The sequence below is a fragment of the Centropristis striata genome, chromosome 1 (assembly GCF_030273125.1).
Source record: "Centropristis striata isolate RG_2023a ecotype Rhode Island chromosome 1, C.striata_1.0, whole genome shotgun sequence".
NCBI classification, from domain to species: Eukaryota; Metazoa; Chordata; class Actinopteri; order Perciformes; family Serranidae; genus Centropristis; species Centropristis striata.
Window position 1 is genome coordinate 29,185,778 of NC_081517.1, and position 12,733 is coordinate 29,198,510.

The 12,733-nt window shown below is 37.4% G+C and overlaps 1 protein-coding gene across 2 annotated transcripts in view; it reads right to left on the reverse strand.

Annotated features, from left to right (window-relative positions):
• Window positions 1-12,733, reverse strand: part of ctnna2 (catenin (cadherin-associated protein), alpha 2) — a 352,125-nt gene that overhangs the window by 75,677 nt on the left and 263,715 nt on the right. The window lies entirely within an intron of this gene.

Consider the following 12,733-nt stretch of genomic DNA (forward strand, 5'->3'; position numbering starts at 1 on the left):
CGTTTAGTGAATATTTTAAATTTGGAGCACATACTTAAATTTTCCACAGCTTTTTGGTTGCAGCCAGGAGGTAAACAATGTTTTAAAGTAAGTTTTAATTCCAAAAGAAGAGGAATTCCTCAGAGGCAGAAAACGAAATGCTGACGTCCAACAGATGCAACACAACAAACTGGTTTTGTTTGGCGGCATAAAAAGTTTCATCTGAGGAAATCAGTGGTGCTGTCAGCAGAGTAGCAGTAGACCATTCAACTCCAAGCGAGGTTGGAATATTCAATTTATACATAGTGATATATAAAGCCTAATAGCCTGTATATTATCCAAATAATGTTATTATTATGATGGAGATATATTATTCACTTATTTACATTTAGTAAGAATTCTGTCCCAGTCAGAGGAGCGTGTGACAGCGCTGATTTGAATGTTTCTATTCGGGCACCACTGCCGGTGGAGGAGACAATGACGCTCCGGTGTAGCAGAAGACAACAACATTTAATAGCCTCGGCCAGTATTCTGTTTAAAGAATTTCACGGTCGCAGGACAAATTTATTTTTAATCAGGTTTTAGTGATACATGATATATCCTAAACGTTAAGCTTTCTGCTCAAGGCATTAATACAAGTCTAAGATCAATTATCCGACTCAGACGTGGGCTTTACGCTGACTCAAAGAGCCTTGCGTAGAAATTATCTTACGCCTACTTTGCACTCATTTTCTGTCGTACGCTCGTTTGACAAATGAGGCCCAGTATGTATATAACTATACCAGGATGTATGACTACATCTAGTCATATGTTATGTATGTATGTATGCAAGGCAGCATACATTTTCTGGCTATTCTGACCCACAATCCTCTGCACAGTATGAGCCACAGGGTCAAACACCATGATATGATGAAATAGTGTGTCCCATTGCATGCATACTGCAAACAGTACATACTTTATAAAGGCAGCTGCAGTCGACTAATGTAAAAAGAAAAAGTATGCAATTTGGAATGCAGCTAGTACCAATATATTAATGTAACAATGCTCTGTGACAAATTCAAGTCCTGCATTCAAGTAAAAGCACATAATTATTGTTAGAAAAGTGCACTTAAAGTATAAAAAGTAAAAATACTATTTTTTTAAATATTATTTTTTGAAGCTTGTTGAGGTACAACTACATTTAACTATTACTTCTAAATCACATCTCTCAACCTCAGGGTGTCCTGCAAAGTGTTTGCTTTCTTTGCTTTTTGAAATCTCTGCTGCTAACAAGTCATGGACATCTGAAACAATACGAGGAGTCACAATGAGACACTAGTTTAACAGTGTGTTGTTTTGCTTTTTTTATTGAAAAAAAAAAATCTGAAAAGTAACTACAGCTGTCAGATGGTGACATAAAACATTTTCCCTGTGAACTGCAGTAATATAAGTATTTGGATATGCTTGAAAAAGGTACAAATACTCAAATACAGTATTGAGTAGGAGTGAGATCACAGTACTGCTGAATGGCACACTGGAGAAAAAGAGGGATTATCCCACAACTTAAGTAGGTGTTACCTTAAAGTGTGAATGTCCCATTGACTGGGTTTCCCTGGTTATGGCCTGTAGCAGTATTGATCAGATTACCGTGCATGAGGATTTCATCATGTTAAGACCACCCTTAATACACTGCTGTCAGTAATGACTGATGAAGGGGAAATTTCTGACACCAGCTGGTGGATGGATTTAGTTTGTTTTCCTTTTAATATCGCCAGTCTTCACAGGCTTCTCAGATAAATCTTTAACACCAACAACTCACTTTGTTTGGTTTGTTTCACCTTTCACCTGCTTTCTTATAGTTCAATGTAACTAACAATATATAGAAAGCTGTGGTGTTTGCTTGAGAAAGATTGCCTTGGGCATTCAAGGTGGGATGATTATTAGTCTTTTGTGGAACAAAAGATAGATGATAGATGTTCTATTATTAATGTTCTATTTTATTAGATGGAATGTATTGAAAAAATATTATATATATTTATATACAGTATATATATATCGAATAAAATAATTTCTAATTCCAATGACAACATTTTATTTCTAAATACACAGACGGTTTGTAATTACAAGAGTTTTTCCGCACATATTCATGAGTCACTGATGATGAATATTTTTTGAGTGATCTGACCTCTCTTTATTCAGTCACATTCTCAACACATTCTGAGGAATTCCTTGTTTGTAAAGATGAAAAAACAAAACAGAAGGAATAAATACTTTTAAAGAAAAGGTGTTTTGTATTAATTGTTAGGTAGCATGGATGGATTAAATAAACATTTGAAAAATGTTTTTTCACTAATTTTATTTATTCATTTGGAGATTAAATGTTTGTGTTTGTTTTTACTAAGTGTGGGCTTTTACTGTCTTTGAATCTTGTGATGAGGCCTCTGTTACCCTTAAATTTACCTATAAAGTCCTTTAAAATAGCATGCAGGTCATTAAGCAGCTATTCTATACACATAACACACTGCTGCCAAGTGAATCACTTTAGCCAGTCCATGTAAACCGAGCTCATACTGCTCATCATCTTTTCAATACTGTGTTTAATGTTCCAGCTGTGATGATGTTGGTATGGAAATTGCTTCATTTTCTTCAAGAACGTTAATTGCCTCCATGAGATGTGTGTCACAGCTCAGCTACAACTATTGCTGTTGACCATGCTGATAATTGGGGCAAAACAGCAAGCCGGTCTACAATAAAACACATCCTGTTGATTTTAGAACACCAGCATGCACCTTTTCCTTTCACCTCAAATGTCTCTGCCTCTTCATTCTTCCTCTAAGCTTCACCTTCAACTCTCTTGCATCCCTCACAGTTTGAAAACCTCTGATGTAAAGTAGTAACTGTATCTACTGTGTCTCACTAAATGGCTCTTAAAGACACCGTGCTTAAAATAACAAATTGAATTCATTAAGTTTTGTTTGCAGTTAATTACAGACAACCTATAAGCAGGTCAGCAATTAAGCATGATTATCTTTATTTGTTATCCATATTCATCTGAGCTTATGCAACCCGTATTTATAAATGCTTTACTGAGTGGAAAGATTTCTTACCATAGCCAAAGAACTCCCTTTAGATATCAGAATGGCACCTGGTCTCTGGGGATATCTCAGATATTGTCAGCATATTATACTCTCTTGACCTCAGTCATTGACCGGGAACTCTCTTACCCAGTTTGGTTCAATCACCAGAAGTCTTGGTACTTGATCTTTTTTATATTTCCTAATGATGGAGCCTCCTGTGCTTTTTTTTTTTTTTTTACATCCTATAGTTTCAAAATGCCTTTTGTACTATTCCTTAGAGTGAAGCCTTTTCACAATTCTGCCACTGAATTCAAACTGACTGATGCGACTGTACACTTCCTGTTCTGACATGCTCTGCAATGTGTAAGAAACTCAGATGTGAGTCCAGTAGACACATTGATTGGCAGAAATGTGTCATGAGGCAAGAAATAAAAAACAAAAAAAACACTGAGAGGTGCCAGGTAAAGTATGTGTCTGTGACACCTCAGGGATATATAGGAGTACAAAAACTACACAAAGGCACCTCCAGTGCAAACCGGATTCCATGTCCACCTAATGTCCTCCCATCAAACAGTCTTTCTCTCTTTGTTGTGTTTGTGATTTTCCTCCATTTCCTCCATAGTAAACAATAGCATTAAGTTTCACCTCCTCTAGTGTGACTGGACAGTCCATCATAAGTAACACTGATGAGCAGAGCATCTCTCTCAAACACTGGGCTGATTTAAACTTGAAGCACTCAAAGGTGACCATAAAAATAAAAGGTGTTGCGTGAAAAATAACAGGATACATGGTAGTGCTCGCCTCACAGCAAGAGGTTTGCAGGTTTGAATCCAGCTTGTGAAGCTGCATGAATAGCTGTTTCTCTATATGTGTCAGCCCTGTGATAGACTGGCGACCTGTCCAGGGTGTACCCCACCTCTTGCCCAATGTCAGCTGGGATTGGCTCTGGGTTTGGATAAGCGGTTAATGAATGAATGAATGTATGAATGAATGAATAAAACGGTAGGGGCGTCCCAGTGGCTCTCTGGTAGAGCGCTTACCACTAAGGCTGAGTCCTTGCTGTGGATGACCGGAATTTGAATCCAGCCTGAGGTCCCCTTGCCATTCTCTCTGTCACTGTTTAACAAAGCTGAAAAAATGTCAAAAATATAATCTTCAGGCAGTCAGTGGAACTTGTGAGACTCTAAAACTATTTTTTTTATAACTAAAATAAAAGCCCACAAGAAGCCTACACATACCCTTAGATAGACAACAGTGATTCAATCTGCATTATATCAGCTTTATTGGCAAGACTTTGACAAACTTTCTTGTATTTTTAAAAGTTATTTTTCAGCTTTATTTAGTAGTGCGGAGAAACAGAGTGAAAGGGGGAGAAGTCATGCAGGAAAGGGCTCCGAGCCACCAGGACACCCCCACTTTCACAAACTTTAGAAGAATCTAAGTGTGTGCATTCTGAGTTGAGATTGTTACTGTAGAGTAGTTGTATCCCAAACTTACAGACTCAAAACATCTTTTTGGTCATTTTAATGCATATATTTGCTTTAGCATTATGGGTAATTGTGTGTAGATGAATGAGAAAAGATACAGGATTGACCCATTCCATTGTTTGTTTGTGTTGTGTACCAATGTACTCCATACTATTTAATATGGTTGAGAGCTTAAAATAAACAAAAGAAAATGAAAGTGGTTAGCATCAGGGGATTGATGGTTTATGAAGGCAGTGTGCACAGTTTTGAGCTCACACACTGGCTTTCTTGCAAGCATTTTAATGACAGAAATCTGTTGTAGTGAGACAGCGATTGAACATCCGCATTCTTCTCAGTCTGACATTTTTCTTTGGCTGTGATCTCACCTAAAAATAACTCCAAAAGGGGCATACCTCAGGTGGATTAGGTGGGGTGTGATGTATCTCTCTATGCACCTCTGTGGCTACATCTTCCAAAGGCAGATTTCCTCTGAGGCTAATAACTTTGTATGAAAAGGGAGGATTAATGTCGGCCTAAAGGTTCGGGTCATCACAAATAGACCTGTTCCAACAGTGATCCATCCACTTCCCGGTTAACTGTCCAGTAAAGTGCTTAATGCAGTGGCCCCCAGAATAATATTTACTGCTGCAGTCTGTCTCATGTCGCTGAGCCCTGAAGGCCAATTCAGTATTGGTTACATTCAACTCTGTATTGATTATGCATAATCACTGGAGGTATGCCTTTCCCCTTGACTCCGCTCATGTCCAAAGTAAGGTCACTGCTGTAAATCCAAAGTAGCAAAAGCTAATGAACTGATGAAGGTAAAGGGAGCAGTGTTAATGTAGCAATGTATGGAGAAAGCTCTAAGACCACAGATGCAATATACGGCATTCCTTGAATAAAAAGAAAATACTACATTTACTTTATCTTATTAATACATGTACAACTAGGTGGAATGCAATGTTGTTGCAGCATTTGGGAAAAACATAAACAATTTATTACTGATGAGAAATTCCGGTAACATGAAAGCATATTAAGCAAACTAAGAAACGGCAAAAAAATCCCAATAAACTGCACCGTTAGTGCAGTGAGAGATTTACAAAAGCAGCAAATACAAAAGCACTACAAGAGGGGTCACAATAAAAATAACATACAACACAAAAACGCAAAATAGCTTTCAAAGTGCAATAAAAAGGAGCCCGAACACATTGCACATATGTGCCCATTATGCAACTTTGCTTTTGATCGGTGAAAGCATCACAGAGATAGGGCCGACAAAGAAGTGTCCTTCAAAACGCCACAGCTGTTAAAGGAAAACACTCCAAGACAGAGTCAAGGTCAGAGGAAAACCTCATTCTGACATTAGAATAGTGATGGAGCGTAACGTCCTTTAGGGGTCCGAGAGCTGCTGGCACGTGTTCGTTCTCACTGCAGTGGCAATAAAAAGGGAACCATGGTGACTTTAAAAGATTGGATATTATTCATCTTGTGTTTAAGAACATATCCGTATGGGCAACAGTAATGTAAGGGAGAGCTCTTCCTGCAGCATCAATGTAAGAGGCAGATATAAGCAACTGATGTATGATGATTATACGTGTGTAGTGAAATTATGTTTGAATGGAAAAAATATATATATATACAGACATACAGATACAGTAGGGATGTATATGTATATATATATATATATATATATATATATATATATATATATATATACATATACAGTATTTACATATATATATATATATATATATATATAGATATATAAAAATGGGAAAAATATTAGACCATTGTTTTCTTTAATTTGATTGTTCATTTTAATGCCTGGTACAACTAAAGTTACATTTGTTTGGACAAATATAATAATAACTTTAATTTAAGAGCATACAGATAGAGCCATTTTCCATGGTTTTCTTGATAATAACCAAAATCATTACCAAGGAAACCATGGAAAATGGCTGGATATCAGCTCTTTAATTAAACTCTTATGAGCTATTTTTGTTGTTATCATTATATTTTATCCCAGTACTTATATTACTGCAGCTCACAAGGAAAATGCTTAACGCCACCATCTGACAGCTGTAGTTACTTTTCAGGTTTCATTTTTTTTCAATTAAAAAACATACCTTTCGTTGTGGCAGGCATTACAATGAACAAGAAACTGAAGAAAACAAAGGTGGTCTTATACTTTTTCCATGACAGTAAACTTATTTTTAACCATCAATTAGTAACTAGACTTCTACTGTATATTCCTTCTCAAAATTGACCCTTTAATTAAAATAAAAATGCTTTTGATAATTTCTGAGCTCTATAAATGTCTCCTGTATCTCTAAATAACTGTATGCAAAAAGTGACTTCCACTGAGGTGGTGAACAGAAGCGTATCAGCTCTGTCACTTATCTGTGTGCATGTATTTGTGTTATAATGCTCAAGGGACTCTGTACTCGACTCCCTTAGCAATGTGAGTACACGGTGACAGTTAAATGGAGTGTGATAAAAAATGCAATGTGTTAGATGAGAAGTCTGGTCTCTTACACTTATATTCTTGATTTGTTTGTGTGACTTTGGAGCTTTAAATTAATCAACAGGAGTGAGAAGGGAGTAGGAAAACATGGGTTGTATCGTGGCGTGGATTGTTCTGGTTTTATTGTGTGTTTCTGTTGTACATATACCAGTTGTGATACTGCTTGGTTTGGCTTAGCTATAAAAGTATATTTTCAACGCAAGTGGTTTGTGAATGTTAAAAAAAAAAGCTTTTGAGTACTTCAATAATGAGGAATGTTAATGGACCAGGATATCCAAAGTTTAATTAAAAGTTTAATGTTCTACCTATAATACTGCTGTAGCAAATAATTTAAACAGGATTTTAGATGATAATTTCTCATTCGTCTTAGAAAAAAGGAATAATATACCTATTAAGAGCAGCAGTTGACTTGAAATATTGATAATTGCTGTGATTCTCCTCGGCCAAATGATGTAGACTACACTTTAAAACACGGGAAATAGATGAGTCAATAGAATAGAGGCTATATAGAAGTTATGGCTGTAAAAGGGAAGGTGGAACTTTTTGTGAGCCTAAACACCGAAGCATTCCAAGAGTGAGTTTCAGTTAATTTGGAATATGAAATATTGAGCATGCAGACTGATATTCTAAATGAGATGGGGAATGTTTAAGTAAAATATTTCTTCTTCCAACATTGCATTTAACTCAACAGCCACACAGAAAAAAAAAACAATAAAAATGGGCTGTTATTATAGCAAATGTATTTCTGCTCTTGTGTCTTTCAAACTGGAAAAATGCCTGGATTGGTGATTGGTTAGGATTAAGCACTTCTCATTAAAGTTAGGCTTGGGAATTAATTTGTAAAATCCTAAATTAATAGACCAATGATACAAGGACACCCACAATTTACCTCTCAAACACTGAGGAATAACTAGCTCTCCATTTCTCTGCCTGTTTATATACCTCGCCCACTTCTTACTGATGTTCCTCTACAAATAGAGACTGCTGAAACAGAACCTCTGTGTGGAGTTCAATTAAAAATCACAAAGAAAAAAGTCGTATCATGTCAGAATTACAGGTGCCGTCAAACAAAATGTCAACTTAAACTGGCGGAATAAAGAAAACTAGCATATAGGGTGTGTTAGGATATAAATGTACATGTGGAAAGTTGTACATGACTACACACAGTGGCTGTTCACAGGCTAGAAATTGCCATAATGTATATACATACAGAAGTAAACATGACTATTGTGAATGCAATTGTATGAATCATGGTGAAGATTTTCCTGACTATCTCAGGTTTGTTCCATTACATTTCACAGAACCATTCCACGTCTTTAAGCCAATGATAGACCCAGCTTAATAATTAGTGGTTTCCTGTCGCTGGTCAAGATGGTGTAATGAGTATGATGTGATTAGGAGAGCCCTGGGGGTGAGCTTGGCTCGTCACTGAGGTGAGCGGAGAACAATGGTGGAGAACAGAGAGATATTACACACCGTGGAGCCAAATTGAAGAAAATCAAATGAAAACAAAGTAGACATGACGAGGGGCACTTTTTACTTTGACACTGCTGATCATGTCCAAACTCCAGGCTAATGGCTTAAGACAGCTCCTCCTTCACATCGGGGAGATGGCTGCAGTGACATTGATCAGGATGTTAATTAGCCTAATATATTAGAGGATTGTGATGGTGGCGGTTATGATGACTGTGTCTGTGATGGCGCGAATAATGATAATGGCAGCAATGACAATGATAATGCCAAGTATATAGGATAGCCTTGAGTGTATTAGCTATTCAGCTAGCAAGGATCAGTAATGTGAATGCTATCCCTGACAAAAGTATAGCATTCTGCTCGGCACCTATAGCTTGTGCTCTATATTTGCCAAAATGTGCCATTACATCTTTGGACGAAGAAACAAAGTTTGGATGTCAGAGGAAAGGATGAATGGTAGAGTCCTAACGTTTTATTGCTCAGCTGATTTTATTGGCTCAATATGAAAACTATTTTTACAGTTAATATAATGCAGCAAACAATGCTTGGGTTAATTATGAAATGGTTTGAACTTTTTGTTGCTGGTTTTTTTTTTTTTCATTTTAATGGTTAGCAATTCATCTTTATTTATTATTTATTTTCTCAGATTTTATTTCTAAAATGGATTGGCAATGTAACACATTGTATGCATAATGTTTATTAATGTGTATTTATATCACATATTCTTTAAGAAAGTTATTTGTAGAAAGAAAGAAAGAAGCCTTCTGAGTAAAATTGGTGCAAAATTGGCTGCCATATTGGTAATCTTTTTTTCAACTCTAAAATCGGAATTGGTCTCCAATATCCTATATCGTTCAGACTCTATAGATGGTATGTTCTTAGTTATCAAGTATTCATTTGTTCAGAAGAACTACACAATGACCCAAGTTTACATTAAGTACAAAGCCACAAAATTATGCCATATTTACATAAATTGTAAATAACCCAGTTTTGTTGAAGAGATCGCCTCATGCTAGTCTTACTAGTTATGCTTTTGTATTGCTTTTCCTACTGCTTTAAGCCTATGCCACTTTATTCACTGTTTTGATAACGTAGGCTTTTATTTTGAAAGGACAAAAGGAGACTTCCTGTCAATCGTAAAAGTAACGTAAGTGAGCGAGCTGACCATCTTTCGGAGGGATGTGCTATATAAATCAAAACTCACATTTAATACTTCCTTTGTGAATCTACAGTATTAGACTATGAAACACTCTAATGAGATGACCCCCTTGTAACAGTGATACCAGATTCTCCTTTAATACGTTTGTTTAAAGAAACTTAATTCTTAATGTATGACAGCTTAGTTCATGGCCGAGCACACTGATTGCTCATTTCCATCACTCGTCGAAAAAAGACACTGTGACCGCGGCGCTACGAACTCAGCTGGAGATCTCTAATAGGACTTTGTTGTTTCATCATCGCATGAAACCGACATTCGTATGCATGTGCTGCTCTGCCAGTTATAGTGTGATGAACCCACTTAACCCTGCAGAGCTCTACCTAACTAAAGGGCAGGGGTAGCAACATGTCTCCTCCATCTTTATTGGCTCGTGCACCAACAAGTACTCATTTGTAGGCTCTGCTTTTGACCAGAGCTTGTTGAATTAGAAAAAATACTTCACAAAACATTAGTTATCTATTGGCTAAGTGACTGAAACACATTCATAACTCCTACTATGAATCTGATGTTAATTTGACATGTTACCAGCCCAGCTAACTGTGAACGACCATGCAACAGGCGAGCCAGAGAGGCGACAGGGGACCGAGGGAGTGTTGCATCTTGTTAACATGAGTCTAGCAGCCCTGATTGACTCTTGAGACAGTCTCTGTGGTACCTACAACACCTTAAAACTCGTATTCCTCGCTGTCAAGTTCACTGTAAAAATCTGATGAACGGAGAGCGTGTTAGCAACAAGCCTGTACAGAAAATTGCCACTTATATCCCTTTAAAGCATGCTATCAGTGCTGTGGAGCTGTGTGAGACGAATTTTTTAAAACCATTTTCCCCTCCTATTTTTTAAAGCACAGATTTCGATGCAATACATTTGCTGCTACAAATGGTCTACTGGTAATGAACAGAGCTGAAAGAATGCTCCCAGTAAAGAGAAGAAAAATATTCAAATGAGTGAATGGGATGATTATACACCATATTCCATCAAGGTAAAAAATTTTGTGAACATTCATAGTGTTGATCCAATTTCCCTGCAATGCCAAATATCATTAAACACACATGAGTAGGCTTTTTTAAATAAATGAAATAATTCGCACTACAATTGCGCACAAATAGCTGTGTAGGGGTTCACGCCTGCCAACACACAAGCTTGCGATAAGCCATTGCACAGCCAATGAGCTAGTCTGTGCTTGGACTGGGGCTTACACTCCATCTCCTTAGCATACAAACAACTGCTGTGTACCTCACCGTTGCCACATGCTTTACATAAAAAAAGAATGCACAGGGGAAAAAACCAAAGCGACATCTCCCCCTCTTTTCTTCATCAGAATAATATAATGGAGCTTCCTAAAAATGTCCTTGGGCTAAACAAAGTTTTGTTGGATGCAAAGGACATATTTTGAGTGCAGCATCAGTGAGATCCTTCCTCATCAGCAAACAGCTGGGGCAGACCAAAAGGGCACACAAATCACTCACTCTCTAGTTGATGTCAAAGGAAGCAGCAGGGCTGTTTTAAGTGACACTATGTTAAGAGGGGCCCACATAAAGGCTTCTAAAGGCTGCTTTGAAAGGACCATGAGAACAAAAGGCAACGCCCACTGAAGGGCAGCGGGATTTATCACAGGACTTTCCCTCCTACCCCACTGCAGGAGGGGGATGACCAAGAAACAAAATTGAGCCAACACCCCCATGAGAGATAGTATATGTACAGACCTTAATAGAATGTGTCAGACCCCTTTTGAGTGTAAGCTGAAAAGTGCACAAAGCTGACCTGAGTAACAAAACATTCCATCCTCCACATCACCTGTTTACGGTTTGTGAAGATGGACGTGTGATGTGCCTATGAATCATCTGCTCAACATTTGCAATGATAGATGGCTCTCAAAGTAGCAAAACATAGGCACTGTTGGGCTAGAAAGTCTTGGTCAGCGTGGTTATATAACGGCTTTTTATTCTCACATTACTTTCCCCAGTCAAAACACTTCTCAGGTTAGCATGTTTGGTCGTTCCTCTCAATTAATTCTCAACGTTTCTCTGTAGTTATGTGACCAAAAGTAGCCCACTATCAAGTTTTCTGGGGGTACCCAGTTCAGAACCACACCTAGAGAGACTGAGAAATCTGCATACTGATCTGAACTGTGTAGGCGGTGCCCTGGCATTGTCATATGTTCATATTTAGCTTTGGTTTTGTCATTTGCCTCCCTGTTTCTGCTACATTAATTAAGAATTATGTCAAGGAGTTTGCTTTAAATGTCTAAATAGATTTAACTGCATGTCAAACACATGCTCAATGAGAACAAACCAGAAAATAATGAGAACGGGTGATGCACATAATGGTGACATGTTAGCAACTGGAGTAAAAATAAACCACTAATTTGCATCTAAACATGTAGATTACAATGTCATGCTTGGTTTTGGAGCAAAATTAAGAAAAACACCGAGGCACACAGAAGGTGTGGATAGACTAAATACAGTTTGGATACAGTGTGAAATATACAAAAGGAGAGTGACGCCTTTTGCCATATTTACCTGTCCTATTGGCAGCGTGTCAGTACACCTGTATCATTAACTTTAACTGACTCTTGCTGCAGGATGGAATCTTAATTTTGACTGATGTTTTTTAGACAAAATTTAATTTCAAATAAGTAAAGGCAACAGATATATAAAGTGGGAGTCAGACTTTGTCATGGCATCTCTTTAAAGATAAGCCTCCTTTCTACAAACTAGGCCAAAGAGACAATAGTAGATCTGTGAGTAAACAGACCTTCAGTGCTTGTAGCCTCACAAAGGTAAACTACCCACAATGCTACTACATAGACCTTTATATAAAAAATATATATCTGAAAGCTACAATTCCAGTTGCTGTGACCATCATTTGTGTTATGTTATAACAGGCAGTACAGATTTATGTCCATTTAGCATGTGATGCTAAGAAATAAATATTCTTTAAAATGGTTCACTCATAGCAACAAAAAAGTCACTGTCACATGATATACATCGTGACAGCATCGTCTAAAATCCATGA